Source organism: Lissotriton helveticus, chromosome 3_1 (assembly GCF_964261635.1).
Source record: "Lissotriton helveticus chromosome 3_1, aLisHel1.1, whole genome shotgun sequence".
NCBI lineage: Eukaryota > Metazoa > Chordata > Amphibia > Caudata > Salamandridae > Lissotriton > Lissotriton helveticus.
The window spans coordinates 1675306985-1675325006 of NC_136061.1; the positions used below are offsets into that span (position 1 = coordinate 1675306985).

The 18022-nt window shown below is 45.7% G+C and overlaps 1 pseudogene; it reads left to right on the forward strand.

Moving 5' to 3' along the window:
• The window catches only part of LOC144825089 (histamine N-methyltransferase A-like), a 340611-nt pseudogene extending 323281 nt beyond the window's left edge, over positions 1-17330 (forward strand).
• Positions 17331-18022: the final 692 nt, after the last annotated feature.

Sequence of the window (18022 nt, forward strand, 5' to 3'; positions counted from 1 at the left end):
AAATTGATTGTGTATGTCTTTTAAACAATAATGTTGTTTTTATGTCTTGGTACAGCTCATTGTTGTATGTATATTCATTGTAGTTTTTTATATACTTCCAGCCTTGAAAAAGTCTCATGTTGAGACGAAACACGTGTCGGCGGTGTGAGCTGGAATAACTTTTAAGTGTATGAAATAAAGAATGTGAAGAACAACATTTGTTTTTGGATCCATACTTTTGCATCTTGAACGTTATTCTAGAATGGACAGTATCTCTATAATGATTGAAACAATTATATTGCACTCCATTTGTTCCTACAACTGATGAGACATAATGATCAATGTTGAATTGATGTCATACTTGGGGTGTGCCTGATTAGCCTGTTTTTTCTCAAGAAAATGTGTGGTTTGTACATTCAACTTTAACTAGCCGTGATTTTAGGGAGCTATTTAAACCACATACATTCCAGCATATTAACTTTATAGTTGCCATATAATCATAAATTCATAGCTAAGAGCCTCCATTTTGCTTTGTTTTAATTTGTTTTTGCTCACTACCTTCTGACAACAAGAATACAAACTTGTTTTACCCTTCTCTCCCTTTTTTAGAGCGTAAATCCCTACGTTCCCCAACGGATTATATACACCATTATTCCCTGTGCCAGTATTTAGTCTGCCATGAATAAACCTCTTGTTTAATAGTTAGTTTCCATGTCTATTCCTTGAAGACTCATTGATTTATTTCTCCCAATGTTTCAAAATGTCAGCAACTTCCACTTCTGTAGTACAAAAGTAAGTTTGGCCATGTCTTTGAATCTTCAGTCTGGCCGGTTTCTGCAAATAAACCTGTGCCCTTGTTGTTTTCAATGGTTTGATCATTGTGCGTAGTCGGCACAGATGTGCAAAATATTAAATGGCAGTAACTAGATCACGTAGTGGAAAGAGATGGGCGCCTTCAGACACCCAGTGGGACTGGGGCACTATCACAGTGAAGTATACCAAAATCCCAGTGGGAAAATAAGTTTTCAAGGTTTTTCACACCCTAAATGGGTCTCGAAATATCACTCATTCCTTTCATACCCCAACAACATACTCCAATCAATATACCTAAATCTACCTGACAGACCAGTGAGTTCAATTTATATGCAATTTATTGGGTTACAAGTTCATAAAAGAGATTTTTCTTTGTTTTTTACATAAAAGGCAAAAATTCAAATGATGCATATCAACAATTTATTAAAAACAATATACAATCACAATAATCACAACAACGGTATACAAAAGCATAAAAAAATTCATGAGTATTGCACCAGACCTATACACTTGGTCTTAGAAAACTACACATCCCCTATCATGTTGATATATTTCTCAAACAGTACTTGACAACATTTGTACATCATTGGCCGTTCAAGTAGTGCGAAGCAAGGAGATTGTGTATTAATTCGTGTGCTTCGACGCGTTTCGATGGATTTTCGTTTTATACCATCTTTATCAAGACCAAAACTTCACTCTCATTAGACAGGAAACAGTCGTGAATGGCAAAATGCCATGTGGATGTGTTTTTAAAACCGGTGGTAGCGAAACAGAGATCCTACCTTAAAGATACTGCGCATGCCATTAACACATTTGAAGGGATGAGCTTCAACAGGGTGACCCAGCTTCTGGTCACCCTGGACATCGAAGCTCTATATACAAATATCCCTCAGGATGATACGATCAGAACAGTTGGCACCATCCTTCAGGCAGAAGATCTAGGCGGCGCTAATCTAGGATTTATCATGAACTGTGTGAGTCTAGTACTCAAAAATAACTTTTTCATCTACAAAAAAGACTTATATCACCAAACTAAGGGGACCAGCATGGGCGCTACTTGTGCCCCAAGTCTAGCGTGTTTGTATGTTAGTAATTTGGAACAAACACACATTTTTAACGAAATGGCCCCCTTTTATGAAAAACGTTGGTCACTGGCACCAATTCATTGATGATATCATATTCGTCTGGAACGGTGCCAGTGACCAATTGGAGGAATTTATAGCCTGGCTACATTTGGGGGATCCTAACTTGAATTTCACATCGAATTGGAGTTATACCCATGTGAATTTTTTAGATATTTGTATCAAAAATGAGGATGGCACCCTGGCAGTTGAGCTTTACAGTAAGCCTACTGACAAGAACACCCTTCTTCATTATCAAAGTCACCACCCGAAATCACAGAGATAATGTCCCGTTTGGAGAGTTCCTGCGACTCCGTAGGAATTGTACCTCGTTGGAAGACTTCTACACTCATGCAGAAGTATTTAAAAGAAATTAAGTGATAGGGGATACCCTAAAAAACATATCAGGCATTCATACAAAAGAGCCAGATTCTATTTTAGAGAAGCGATGCTAGATCCAAACACAGTCAAAAGAGACAAAAACAACTCTAATCAACTTGTTTTTGTCAGCAAATATTCTAATATCAGCAACCAAATAAAAAATATTATTAATCGAAATTGGAAAATCATCAATGACGACAGAGATACTGCCATGGAGAGACCCCTATATGCGTTTAAAAAGCAATAACAATCTGAGAAATGCCTTAGTCCATACATATCCTGACCCTAACACAGAATATCAGAGCACCCTGATGCAAACCAAGGCCGTAGGTAACAATAAATGTGGACACTGTGCTATATGTGAATAAATATAGTCAGCAGATCAATCACATATAATAACATTACCCTTAATGCCAAAGATCTAACCAACTGCAGGACGAAAAATGTAGTTTATCTCCTGCTTTGCCCTTGTGGCCTAGGCTACGTGGGTGAGACAGGGAGGGAATTGCGTCTGAGATTAACCGAACATAAGTCGGCTATTCGTACTAGAAAAGAAAACGCACCCCTTACAGATCACTTTGTAATGAAGAATCAAAAATGTGACGACTTTAAATGGTTTATTTTAGAGAGGGTTAGGATTAACATAAGAGGGGGCAACATCGAAAAAAAGAGAAAAATGAGAGAACAATGGTTTATATGCTCTCTAGATTCCATCAATAAGGGACTCAATAGCAGAGAAGACTGGATGTCATTTATTGTATAACTTCTGGCAGCTGTTAATGCCATATTATGAGACGCTCATGTACCTTATTTTTGGCCTATAATGCACACTTCAAGCGGACGATGCTATATTGGATGTCTTCGGCAATTAACCTTTGTAGGATTCACAAAAAATATACATATAGCCCCATGTCCGTAATGGACAGTGTGGGCATATGGACAAAATATATATAGAATGCCTGTGCTCATATTGGACTGGAGAGGCCACTGCAAGCTATATTTATAGCCTTGGATATATTGCTCATGCCATCCTTTATTAATTAGTGATGGTAGCCTCAAGGAACGGTTTCAATGGATGTAAAATTGTGGGAGTGCAATCTCTTATCTTTGCAACCTACCGAGATGCGCTAATGTAAATAAAAGTCTCCATTGTAAGCAAGCGATCTCTCATACGATCTAAGATAGTAGATAGATCGACTACTAGGCGTCGATTTTAAAAATGTAACATCGTAATGGACTCTCTCACATAGAGACATTTTTTTTTCCCCCTTCTCTTTTTACAACGATTACAACGCAACTAAGGTGGGGTTTGTCATGAGAGATTACATGTACTCTCAAAACAGGTATACAAAACATCTAAGATCGAGTACAAAAAACCTCTTTTAATTGAAGTTACGTTGACCGACATTTGACTACCCATAGTAAAACATTCAGAAAAATAAATCTGTTTAGAAGAGGGTAGCTCTGTAAACATTACGGAGATTGTTATCTGTTTCCTTTTCCATTGTAGAATGCTGTAATATGGCTAGTGGAAATTTAAAGATGGCGCCGAGATGACTATTCAAATTGCATTGACTCAAAGAAGATCGCTCTTAATGACGCCCCGGAAGTAATTTTAGAGCATGCGAAAGGGTGCCAGTATAATCATGGCTCAATGAGTTTCAGGTGTGCAAATAAGTATAAAGATAATCAGTAGAACAGGCAAATATACGCCGAGCTGGAAGCTGACCGGACGTTTCTTTCTCAGATGCCCGATACAGGTAAGGACACCGACCCCTTCCACCTTTCGGTTAATAATTTCCCCCGATTTGTTGAAAGAGAGGAAGAGATGGGGGGTTCCAGTCTCCGATTCATAAAAGGAGATTTTATTGAGTTCCCGAGGCCACGTTAGGCTAATCCTTTGAGCAACTAACACCGTCAACGACCATTGCAGTATGGGGTTGCAGGGAAATGATATATTCCGTCCCCGTAGCGTGTTAAACACCGAAAGTCATGGCTTTGAGTGCCCCAGGACGAGACTCCGTCAATTTTGTAAGGTCGGGCCTAAAGCCCTCATGCTGGAAAATGACTGGGACGCAGGACACACTGCTTGCTCGGTGCAACTGGCCCAGAGCACGTGCGCTCGGCCTCTTTTATTGGTACTGTGTCACATGGCCTGTGACATCAGTGGTGGGTGGGTGTTCAGTGTAGTTACAGGCTCAGCACTAGAATGCTGACTTGTGCTGGGCATTACATCCCTCCCCAAATTGGTTAAAAATTAAACCAAACATGAAAAGTCCAAACACCTGTGGGGGAAAGAAAACACAGAAAATAACATTGGACTAGTGCTTTCAAAAAGAGTCTCTTTGGCTGCTTGCAAGCCGCAGGCAGTATAGTTCTTGCGTTTTGACTTAGCAGTTCTTGGTGGCACGGTTCTTAGTTGTTCGGCGGGTTCATTCTTTCTCTGTCGGCTGTTCTCCGCCCTGCCTTTTGCTTTGCTCTCTTGGTGACGAATGGTTCAAGAGAGATGGATGACGTGGTTGTTGTTTGCCTTCCGGCTTCTTTTCTCCAAGCTGGTTGCGTGTTGTTTCCAGGCAGGCTTCAGTGTGTTTCTTAGCAGGTGAATAGAGTAGGTGCGAACATCCCTCTCACTAGGATGCCCCTCTCGCCGGTTTTCTTCTGCCACAAGATGTCCGGGAGGACCTCTTTGCCAGGTTTCCACTGGACTGGTGTTTTTGGTCGCGTTGCTCTACCATAGCCTTCGGGCCGTGAGCAGGGCGCTCCACGAACCTCACCGTCGTGTCCTAGTTCCACCTGAAGGTTGAGTTGTCGACTCTCTTCATTGCTCTCGAGGCTTTCATCCTCTTGAGTCCTGCAGACGTGCTTCTGTAGATCTGTCTCCCGTTTGGGACTTGCTGCCACCAGAGTTCCTTGAGGCCTCTTCTTGGGTTGCCACGGGTCGGTGTGGAGTGGTCAGTTCATCAACTGGATGTGTGAGCACTCCCGCCATTCGATCTTCCGCCAACCCCAGAGGTAGATGTCTTCAACAGTCTATCTTGCTCCCTTCTGCGTTCGCCATGTGGATGGATGACTCGTAGGTGGTTGTCTTTGGTCTGCTCTGCCGGTGCTCTTACCAGGCTTGTTCTCCATTGCACTCCGGTGTTCCAGTGCCTGTCACCTTTCTTCTTTTCTTAGTGGCGGTGGCCACTCTGTTCTTTCTTCGTTCTTCTTAGCTTGACAGTCGTGCCACTCTGATTGCGTCTTCCTTCTTTTCTTCTTAGTGGCGGTGGCCACTCTGTTCTTCCTTCATTCTCCTTGCAGTGACTGGGTGTCACTCTGACTTCTCTTTCCTTCCTTTCTTCGGTGGCAGTGTGCCGCTCCGATCTTTCTTCTTCTCTTCTCCTCTTTTCGCAACGTACCCTGTTCCCCTTTTCTTCATCTTCTCTGGCCAGGCTTCCCCATGCAGCGCGCGCACTCTGCACGTGTCTTCCTGGTCTTGTCCTAGTCCAGGACACTATCTTCTCATTACTCGCTTCCCAGGGTTAGCGTCGCGACCTTCACATTTTCTTCCTGTTGCTTTCGTTAATTTGTGTGGTTGAAGTTCGTGGGTCTAAGTCGTCGGACCGTGCATTGTCTGAACTTCTTGGACGTCGTGCTGGTCCCTTCTGCCGAGGTCTGGCAGGTAGGATTTGTGGTGCTGAGCTTCTTGGACGTCGTGCTGGTCCCTTCTGCCGAGGTCTGGCAGGTAGGATTTGTGGTGCTGAGCTTCTTGGACCTCGTGCTGGTCCCTTCTGCCGAGGTCCGGCAGGTAGGCTTCTTGTTGCGACCATCTGGCTGGTCGACTTCGTGCTTTGTGACCAAGCTGAGTGGTCAGGTTGCTTCTGTGGTGTATCTTCAATGCTGCGGGTTGTCTGCGCAACCATTTCCTGTTCATCGCAGTTGAGTTGGTTTGGTGCGCATCTGGGTGCGCTCTTCATGTCCTCTCTTGTGACTTGCTGCTTTGGGCTAGTGCTGTCCGCACTGCTGCGCATTTGCGTCATGCGCTTTCGCACGTCCTGGTGCTGAGTTCCAGAACCATTGTTGGTTCGTGTGGGGGTGCTCCTACTTTCGCCATTCTGCTGCAGCGATGGCCTGTGGCCACCAGGCATCGCTGTCTTCTCTTCTAGCGTGGCGTAGATGCTTCTTGGGTGTTTGCTTCTGGAGGGTTGCGTCACCACTCCATGACGTTATTCTCCTGGTCGTGCTTCTTCCGTTTGGTGCCAGTTGCGATTCTTGTGATCTTCTTATCGGGGGCGCACTTGTCGCGCGTTCACTTGAATATCTTGTGAGGAGTCGCTGCACTCCTGGCGCGCTTTCCTTGGGTTGTGTAGACTCTTGGAGTCTTTCCCTGTGTTAATCCAATGCTTGTTTTGCCTCGTGGCATTGAAGTCAGCTACCAGTGTCTTGGATATCCTGTGAGGGTGATTCTGCTTTTGGCCACTAGATGGTGCTGCAGGGTTGAGTTGAGGCAGTTCTCGGCCGTTTTTTCTTTCTGGAACCTCGTTCGGTTCCGTGGTTGTTCCTTTGCCCAGTGTATTAACCTCTTTGGAGTGTGGGGAAAAAGACGATCAACATGTGGTGAGTGTTTTCCTTTGGTTCCCTCTGGCTTGTGCACACACATGGCTGGGGCGCTTCACCGCTGTCCCTATTTGTACTCCCTGCGGCGCTCCAATGGGCCAGAGAGACTTCACCCACGCTGCCGGCTTCACTTTACTGCCGGTCTTTCTCATCGCGGGGAGTAGGGCTGGCTGCATTACCCTCTGTGGGGGAGGGGTCCTCGGGGTTAGAAGAAACGGAGGGTAACCCGAGGCAGTTGCCGTCACCAACCCCTTGCCCCTTCACACTTTCCTGACTATGCCACAGCATGGGCAATCACTGGGGAGTATTGATTTAATATGTCCTCGAGCTGGGTGCTGCCTTCGTCCTTTCACACCCCGCCGCAGCTTCACTTGTTACACGCTGCGCGGCGGGGGAGGGGTGTCAGCGCTGGTCTCCGCTCTCGGCTACACACACATACGGAGCAGCGGGGGGCGAGGCAGGCGGTCATCGCTGGACTGCTGCCTTTTGCGGTGAATTTATGTTTGGCTGGGTCTGCGCAGGGATTGTACGGGTGATGTTACCGGCTGAGGCCGGGTGCTGATTTCACGTTTTCCACCCCCGCCGCTTTCACACCACACGCGGCGGGGGAAGAAGTTAGCGATTGACGGGTGGGCTCCGTTTAAACTCTGGTTGATTGCGGGTGAGCTCCGCTTCAGTTGTCCGGCGCCTGGCAGCTCCCCTCACGCTGCGGGCGCTCTATGGTAGTTTCTCACCCCGCCGCCGCACTTCACACGCGCGGCGGGGGACGCTGCAGGCAGGCTGCGGGTGGGCTCCGCGAGCCTTGCTTAATTTAAGTCGATAGCTGGCGCCGCTCTCATTGCAGGGGGCGTATTAAGTGTTCGTGGCTCATAGCGGGTGGGCTCCGCTTTTAGTGCTTCACAGTCTGGGGCTCACCTTCGGCTGACGGGCCTGTTCTTCCGCGGGTGGGCACCGCGATGGCTCCGCTTGTCCTTTCAGGGCACCGCCACGGCAGGCTGGGCCACGGCAGGCTGGAGAGGTGCGGGGTGAGCTCTCGGTCACCTCCTCCTTCTTCTCGCGGCCCGGGGCTCGACACACGCCCCACGGGCCTCTCGGCGGCCGGCCCGTTTCTTCGCAGGGGGTGCTCTCAGGCGAGCAGCATTCTCTCCCCCTTTTCCTCGATGATGTTTAGAGCTGTGGCACGCATGGACACAGCTACCCTCGTCGCCATTGTAAGGTCGGGCCTAAAGCCCTCATGCTGGAAAATGACTGGGACGCAGGACACACTGCTTGCTCGGTGCAACTGGCCCAGAGCACGTGCGCTCGGCCTCTTTTATTGGTACTGTGTCACATGGCCTGTGACATCAGTGGTGGGTGGGTGTTCAGTGTAGTTACAGGCTCAGCACTAGAATGCTGACTTGTGCTGGGCATTACAAATTTGACAGATGGGGCATTTTTGAATTCAAGACCATGAATTCGAGGGACCAAAATAAGATAAATGCCCGTATATGTTTTTGGATAGTAATAACAAACTGGAGCATTTTTACGCCATATTTATATATATTCGTGACCAGGGACATAAATCATAGCTCTAACTCAGGGTCCACGATGCCGACCTCCATGGCATGTATACATAAGGCGACTAACAGCGTCTTTAGGTACGGCGTTTTGATTATCAAAAGGATTTCACTATGTCCTTGGGCCTTTAAGATAACCGGGCTTCCCAAACTGTTCCCTACATGTAAAAGAGAGGCAGTACAACTCGAATCAATGAAGGCACGAATAGTAAAAACAGAACTCTGTGATCATTTATCTTCCAACAGAAACGGAGCACATCTGTAATAATTGTCGAACCAACCAGCTTTGAGCTATCTCCAAAAATTAAAAAGGAAGACTCGAAAGGCAATTCGTGAGCATGAGGCCTACAAGTTTGTCAAACTGAGGTATGAGTGAGCTAACATATGGACAAAATCGTTATGCTTCTGCTTTCTCCCCCCTCCTCTTTTAATTTAAGAATGGGGGTTTAATAACAATAGTAGGACATATATTTTATACCACTATAGGGGTGATCATACTAATGCAACCAGCAAAGCAACCAGAAATTTAACAGCTGAACCGAGATCCACGCACAGTCAACTAAGGTGAGACTCTAGGCAATAAACAAGTACAAAGGCTTAATAAATAGAATACCCGATTACCAATAATAGGATCATACTATCCTTTTTAGCTCCCACTGAGAACTAAAGTTTTTTTAACATAAACCCAAGGAGTGAGTCAGACCAAACTGGGTGACAATAGCCGTGGTATCAACTCAGTAGGTATTCCGCCTGGACTTGCTCCAACACGGTCGTTCCCCCCCCCTCGCTCCCTGACTCCAGCTGGTGAACATCACTGTGGCTGAAGCGCTTTGCTGTATCCGGTATCGTTGCCTCATTCACTGCTTCAATTTGATCTCATCCGGACTTAGACCTGTATTAGCGCGCTGTTTTACATTTGTTTACATTTGCTGCATTAACTGTGCTCAAGTTAAGTGAAGTGTTGTTGCCTGTGCCCGGTTTCACTTTCCATCCCGCCCACCATCTGGTTGTTGTGCTTTCCCTCGGCCCGGCCCGCCTCTCCTCCCCGCTACCGCCTCCCAGCTGCCCCTCCCACCCACGAATAGAGTGCTCACCTCCTCCACAGCTCATTTGTGACCGCCTGGACTTGCTCCAACACGGTCGCTCCCCCCCCCTCGCTCCCTGACTCCAGCTGGTGAACATCACTGTGGCTGAAGCGCTTTGCTGTATCCGGTATCGTTGCCTCATTCACTGCTTCAATTTGATCTCATCCGGACTTAGACCTGTATTAGCGCGCTGTTTTACATTTGTTTACATTTGCTGCATTAACTGTGCTCAAGTTAAGTGAAGTGTTGTTGCCTGTGCCCGGTTTCACTTTCCATCCCGCCCACCATCTTGTTGTTGTGCTTTCCCTCGGCCCGGCCCGCCTCTCCTCCCCGCTACCGCCTCCCAGCTGCCCCTCCCACCCACGAATAGAGTGCTCACCTCCTCCACAGCTCATCTGTGACCGCCTGGACTTGCTCCAACACGGTCGCTCCCCCCCCCTCGCTCCCTGACTCCAGCTGGTGAACATCACTGTGGCTGAAGCGCTTTGCTGTATCCGGTATCGTTGCCTCATTCACTGCTTCAATTTGATCTCATCCGGACTTAGACCTGTATTAGCGCGCTGTTTTACATTTGTTTACATTTGCTGCATTAACTGTGCTCAAGTTAAGTGAAGTGTTGTTGCCTGTGCCCGGTTTCACTTTCCATCCCGCCCACCATCTTGTTGTTGTGCTTTCCCTCGGCCCGGCCCGCCTCTCCTCCCCGCTACCGCCTCCCAGCTGCCCCTCCCACGCCCGCCCCCCCACAATATCCATTTAGTCGGATGACTCAACGCGCAGCGTCCACGCGCTGCGTCCACGCGCTGCGTCCACGCCGAAGGCGCGCCAAAGGTAAGCCCGTCTGCGCCCGTCCGCGCCTGGACCGCGCCCAGCGCCCGTCCCCCTGCTCAATGCCGCTCCCAACCCCCCAGAGTAACTTATGATGCCGCTACTCTCCTCGCCCTCAACGCCGGACGCACCCCACTTTGCTGCGCAGCTACCCCAGGACGTACCCACGGCCCATTCTCCTGCCTCTCCTGTAAGTTCAACTGCTTCAGGACCCTCACCAAACACACTTCCCCCACACACAGCTCCGAACCCAACGACTTGAAATGCATCCTACTGAACACCCGCTCGGTCCACAGACATGCAACCGAACTCTGGGACTTAATCGACAATTCGTCACCTGACATCGCCTTCCTTACTGAAACATGGATGAATGCATCCTCTGCCCCCGACATCGCCATAGCCATACCGGACACTTACAAGATCATTCGAAAAGACCGCACCGATCAAACTGGAGGAGGCATCGCCATCGTCCATAGAAACACCATCAAAATTACAACCAGCTCTGACGACAATCTTGCAACCGCCGAACACCTCCACTTTCAGATCCACACCGACCCCAGGACCACACTTAGAGGAACCCTCATTTACAGGCCCCCAGGCACCCGATCTCAATTCAGAGACGACATCACTGACTTAGTCAGCCCGCACGCCCTCGCCTCAGAGAACTACATTCTTCTAGGAGACCTCAACTACCACCTTGACAACATTCTCGACAACAACACCACCACCCTTCTGGACAACTTGGCCAATCTCGGACTCAAACAACTTGTTGACACCCCCACTCACACAGCCGGACACACGCTCGACCCTATCTTCACCTCCAGCAAGCACATCTCCTTCGATCACACTACAGCTCTCCACTGGACGGATCACAGCTGTGTTCACTTCAGCTACAAAACAACCCTGACCCACATCCGTCCACAACCCATTCCCCGAAGAAATTGGAACAAAATCACCACTGACCAACTCCTCACATCACTCAGCCAAAATACTCCCACCCTAGCAACGGACCCAGACCAAGCGGCCACCAACCTCAGGCAATGGATTACCCACAGTGCAGACGAACTTGCACCCCTGAAAAAACACCAGTTGAAATCATCCAGCAAAAAGGCTCCCTGGTTCAATGATGACCTTAAAAAATCCAAGAAGACATGCCGCACCCTGGAGAAGAATTGGAGAAAAGAACCAACCTCAGACAACATGGCCTCCCTCAAGACAGCCACCCGCAAACACCACCAACTGATTCGATACGCCAAGAAATCAGCATTTAAGGACCGTCTCGACAACAATTCTCATAACAGCAAGGAACTCTTCAATATCGTCAAAGAATTCACCAACCCTCCCGCAGCATCCAACGACATCACTAACTCCCAAGACCTCTGCGATGCGTTATCCTCCTTCTTCTACAACAAAATTGCCGACATCCACAACAGCTTCAAGAATACTCCCAATGAACAACTCACCCCACCCCCTTCAGATCCCACCCTTCCAACTAACTACCTTAATTCCTGGAACCCAATCACCATTGAAGACACCATTCGCCTCATGAACTCAATCCACTCTGGCTCACCTTCTGACCCCTGTCCCCACTACATCTTCAACAAAGCTGACTCCATCATCGCACCCCAACTCCGCGATGTCATCAACTGCTCCTTCAACTCCGCCACCTTTCCAGAAATATGGAAACACGCCGAACTCAGCGCCCTTCTGAAAAAACCAACTGCAGACCCCTCAGAACTGAAAAACTACCGACCCATTTCCCTCCTCCCTTTCCCGGCCAAAGTCATCGAGAAAGCCGTCAATAGCCAACTCGCAGCCTTCCTTGAATCCAACAACTCCCTGGATCCCTCACAGAACGGCTTTCGAGCCAAACACAGCACCGAAACCGCCCTCATTGCGGCGACCGACGACATCCGAGCACTCCTGGACAACGGTGAAACAGTGGCCCTCATTCTACTTGACCTCTCCGCCGCCTTCGACACTGTCTGTCATAACACCCTCATACAACGCCTCAACAACATCGGCATTCAAGGTAAAGCCTTGGACTGGATCATCTCGTTCCTAGCCGGGAGAACCCAGAGAGTCCGACTCCCCCCTTTCTACTCATAGCCCACCGAAGTCATCTGCGGCGTACCTCAAGGCTCCTCACTCAGTCCCACCCTCTTCAACGTCTACATGAGTCCCCTCGCCTCCATCGCACGTCAACACAACCTCAACATCATCTCCTACGCCGACGACACCCAGCTAATCCTTTCCCTCACCAAAGACCCCAACACCGCCAAAAACAACCTTCACGAAGGTATGAAAGAAGTAGCCGAATGGATGAAACAGAGCCGCTTAAAACTCAACTCAGACAAAACGGAGGTGCTCATCCTAGGATCCTCCCCCTCAGCTTGGGACGACTCCTGGTGGCCTTCCGCTTTGGGATCAGCGCCCACACCCACAGACCATGCACGTAACCTTGGCTTCATTCTAGACTCCTCTCTCTCAATGTCCAGACAAGCCAACGCCGTATCATCCTCCTGCTTCAACGTCCTTCGCATTCTCAAAAAGATCTTCCGCTGGATCCCCCTCGAAACAAGAAAAACTGTCACCCATGCACTGGTCACGAGTCGACTGGACTATGGCAACACACTCTACGCCGGAATTACAACAAAATTGCAGAAAAAGCTCCAGCGCATCCAAAACGCATCAGCGAGACTCATATTAGACATCCCGCGCCAAGAGCACATCACCGGTCACTTAAAAAACCTCCACTGGCTTCCCGTCAACAAAAGAATTACTTTCCGCCTTCTTACCCACGCACACAAGGCCCTTTATAATCTAGGACCCGAATGCCTCAACACCCGACTGTCCTTCTACTATCCCACCCGCCAACTAAGATCATCCAATCAAGCCCTCGCCGCAGTCCCGCGCATCCGAAAAACCACCATGGGTGGCAGATCCTTCTCCTTCCTGGCTGCCAAGACCTGGAACTCACTCCCCACCCACCTCCGCCTTACTCAGAATCACATCTCCTTCAGAAAAGAACTGAAAACATGGCTATTCGACAAACAGTGAACCCCTCCCTCTAGCGCCTTGAGACCCTCTGGGTGAGTAGTGCGCTTTATAAATGCCTGAACTTGAACTTGAACTATAAATAGAAGGTGAGTGGATACCTCATAAAACGATGAGTGAAATAAGGATGAACAATGTGTGTTGAGTGTTGAATGGTTTGTGTGGAGGAAGAGGATCTTTATCCTGTATTAATTGGTGTCCCAAAATGTATGAGTGCGTCTAAGTAAAGATCTAAGAGGTAGGATGCATTAAGATAAGGAGATACATCATTAGATAGACCCCTATAGAATAATTCATCAGACATGAACCCTGGGCCAAATGCTAGTGAGGCTATTCTTATTTTAACAGCTAGTAGATAACAACATGATATGTACATTAACGAGTCTGTGGGATCATCTAGATGGGTAGATGTGTAGAAAGTAAAACCTTCTTCCTTAACAGACCAGTTGAAATCTAGGATGTATGAACATGCAAATGTTGGCTTCTGATTTTAATTTGTTTTTATAGGCATTTTGCCATTCACGACTGTTTCCTGTCTAATGAGACTGAAGTTTTGGTCTTGATAAAGATGGTATAAAACGAAAATCCATCGAAACGTGTCGACGCACACGAATTAATGCACAATCTCCTTGCTTCGCACTACTTGAACGGCCAATGGTGTACAAATGTTGTCAAGTACTGTTTGAGAAATATATAAACATGATAGGGGATGTGTAGTTTTCTAAGACCAAGTGTATAGGTCTGGTGCAATACTCTCTCATGAATTTGTTCTATGCTTTTGTATAATGTTGTTATTATTGTGATTGTATATTGTTTTTAATAATTTGTTGATATGCATCATTTTGAATTTTAGCCTTTTATGTAAAAAACATAAAGAAAAATCTCTTTTATGAACTTGTAACCCAATAAATTGCATATAAATTAAACTCACTGGTCTGTCAGGTAGATTTAGGTATATTGATTGGAGTATGTTGTTGGGGTATGAAAGGAATGAGTGATATTTCGAGACCCATTTAGGGTGTGAAAAACCTTAAACTTATTTTCCCAATGGGATTTTGTTATACTTCACAGTAACTAGATCAACCAAAAAAATCTGCAGGATTGAATTAGTAGGATGCGCCTTCAGATAGGTTGTATGTCATAATAAAGAGTTACCAATATTTATCAAAATGGGTCTTTGCCTGGTAGTGGTAAGCAAATTGAAATGCATATTTATAGCCAAATGAAGCACATTGGCATTTTGAATTTTGTAGTCAAAACCCAAGTCAGTTAGGTCAGAAAATGCATTTTGCAATAAGTATACAATGTATTGCTGGGGATCATTCCCCTCCTGCCCTTGTGGAATACCAAACACCTGACGATTATCCCTTCACTGCTGGTTATCTAGATCTTGAATTATTTGCATTGGATATTCTGAACTTGTCACTCATGCCCTTGAACTGATGCAGTTATTCGTGCTGTTTCTTCCTCAGTCTCTGCAGTACATTTTTCGGGTTCAGCCATCTGCTCAGTCAGGGTACATATATTTCTGGCCACCTCTGATAAGAACTGTTAGTTCTTTAGTTCTTCAGCTTATCAGGCTAGGCCTTCATATAGTGTGCTAATGGCTCATGTCTATGTATCTGAATGAGTTGAAAGATGGTCCCCAAGAAAAGTTCTTTTATCTGTGTGTCATCATGAATTTTGCTTGAGTTGCTGGAGCTTTAATGGATTGGTACACCAGAATTGCCCAATGAGTCATTCCCACATCAGGTGATCCAAATGCTGGAAAAATCAGTCAAAGATGGTTGACTCTGACTCACTAGGCTATTTATAATGTTGTGCTGATACTGGTTCTACTGCAGAGAGTCTTAAGATTTTGCAACATCGTATATGGTTTGCACTGCATCTAGGCACTCCTTTCTTACAGTGAATCATATTTGGATTATTTCGCTTATTTGTAATTTTGAGCACCCATTTTCCAATGGAAACATTGTTAGGCCAGGATTCTAGCGTATCTAGTGCTTTTTTACCCCTGACCACCTGCATAGAATAAATAATATATTATATTTCAGAAGAGTCACTGATGTCATTTTGCCCTCCGAAAAGCAGTAAAGCATCAACTGTATGTAGGCTCCTTTAAAAACCTAGTTTAGGTTTATAGTCTAGCACTTAGAGAATGGGATAACAAGTGTGCATCAGTCCAACCTTTGAGGATGTGCTCATTATTTTTTTATTCAGGGTGGGTATCTTATCAGTGGAACTCAAGCTTCCTTTGAAGGATTTTGAGTCAGTTTCATCATTAGTGAATTGCTTTAGTTTCTCAGGTGAATTAATTTGAAAAGAATTGGAAGAGACCAATGCTATGCTATCAGAATTGAGTGCAACATTTGTGTCTGTTCGGTGCTGAACAAGCAGCTTTGCTGGATACTTTTTTGTCATCCCAATCCATTTTGCCTCTCTATGTAGCCCCTGCCTGTGACCTTAATTCCAAATCAAGGTGAATCTGAGGTCTTCTAATGGAGCTGGTGCATTGATAGCACAACAAAGTCTGCTGCTGAGTTCTCTTGCATGGCATCAGAGAGGCATGAATTGACTGGGGAATCCTAAACATTGGCTATGCTATCAGTTAGAAGACTGGCTCAATTGGACAGGTACTCAAGCACCCGTTGTCCATTCTTGAATGGGTGATTCTGGTTGCTAAATCATCACCTTTCTATTTGCTTGAGCCACAACTGCGGCATTCGTTGCCTAGGGTTCGGAAGGCATGGCTGCAGCTTTAGCTGTTGCCTCCCCTGGGTGCAACCATGACACTGATGATTGCTGTTGTCACCCATTGAGTGTAGACACGTATGCTATTGAAAATGGAAAAACTAGCTTCACTCCTCTCACTTTTTTCCTCCATTGGTGAAAAGACAACCATGTATCTACATGGTGTGGGACTGTCAGAAGAGGTGTGCACCACTATCTGTAGCTCACTTTGCCACCATCTATCTCCTCCTTAACAAGGCCTAAATCACCAAAATAACAGGAAACACATGTAGCTGCATCTTGCTTTTGCACATGAAGTGGGACACAAAAGGTGTGTTAGCCAAAGTTTGGCAGGTTGGTATAGAAATACCTCAAATCAGGTACTCACTTGGATCCACATTTTGGGATAGGCCCTTATCCTCGTTGGGAAGGTATTCAGGAACTTGCAAGGCTCTACGGTTTAAAGGGTCCCACTGATGCAGGTTTGTAGCAAGAACTATGAGAGAAGAGCCATTATGAAACTTAGAATTCTCCTTTGACCTCATAGTTTGTTTAGGTTGTAGCAATGTTTGTCCTATCCTGCGGATTACCACTTGAGCAGTGTAGTCTGAGTCTGATTATGAGTAAGTACATTTCTGGTCAGTGCATCGCTTTAATTTCTCTTCAAGCATTCAACATAATTTTATTGAACATGACTTACTATGTATAAAAGACTTTATTTTCCCCTTTACAGGAAACAGTGGATGGGACGCATTGTTGAAGAAACATGGCTGGTATTGTGCCAAGAATGATCCGGTCTCATTAATCTCTTCTTGGAGTGTGAAGACAATTCTAGATGAGCAAAGAGTTAAATATGAATATTACCATTTACCATCTGAATTGGACATTTCAGAATGCTTTGTCCAGGGCAGCAGAGATGGAGAGCTTCTTGTGGATTTCATAACAAACACCATTGACATTTGTAAAGTAGCCCCATCTGACTGGATAGTTTCATTAATAGACTTGTTAAAAAAACAAGACTGCAGTGATGAGAAAGATGGAAAGTTGTTTTTTAGAAACCATCTTGGTGCAATTGTGATTCCACAGTGCCTATTTGATGCATGAATTGCGGGTAAATAAATAAAATTAAAGTTAATGTACCTAGCGAAAAGCATGAATATTTCACTCAGTGAAATTACCTTTACAGATGCATTTTCAGTCAGGTGTGAAACATAAGGTGATGACACTAGTGTTAATGGATTTTCATTAATTGTTTTTGTCTTTAAAAATCACAAACATGGTGCATTGGTTTAGTTGCATATGGACATCAATAAAATATTGTCTTTAAAATTACGTTTTTCTAAATGTAATCATGTTGTTTAGCAGAGCAAATGTTTTACATTTAAGATTTCTGATGTTTGAAGTAAGGAATACTTTTCTTTACTTGTCAATAGTTTTTGTATTATAGTTTGTGGGACTTATTCAAATAATATGCTTGCCTTCTGTGTTAGACAGGGACAGTCTTTCTCTATGCAGTACAGCAGGACGTTTTTATTACGTTTATCATTTACAACATATAGATAAGGCAGTATATTTGCTGTTAATGTCAACAATGGAAAAGTAATGTACAACACATTAAGTTCCAAATACTTTGCACAAATCAATGTTCAGGGCCTAATTATGAGTTTGCCAGACACATTGTTGTTAATTCTGCACCCACATTTCTGAGGGTCCCATTAACTCTGGGGGTGCAGAATTAACATTGATTGCTGGTTGATTCCTGAGATTTCCCTGAGAATTTAGGAATTAACTTTGGAATCTGTAATTCTAGGTCAAAATACCCTAGTATTTCATAATTTCTCCAAGACTTTCGTTCACCTGGGGGACGTCTTAGGGTAAA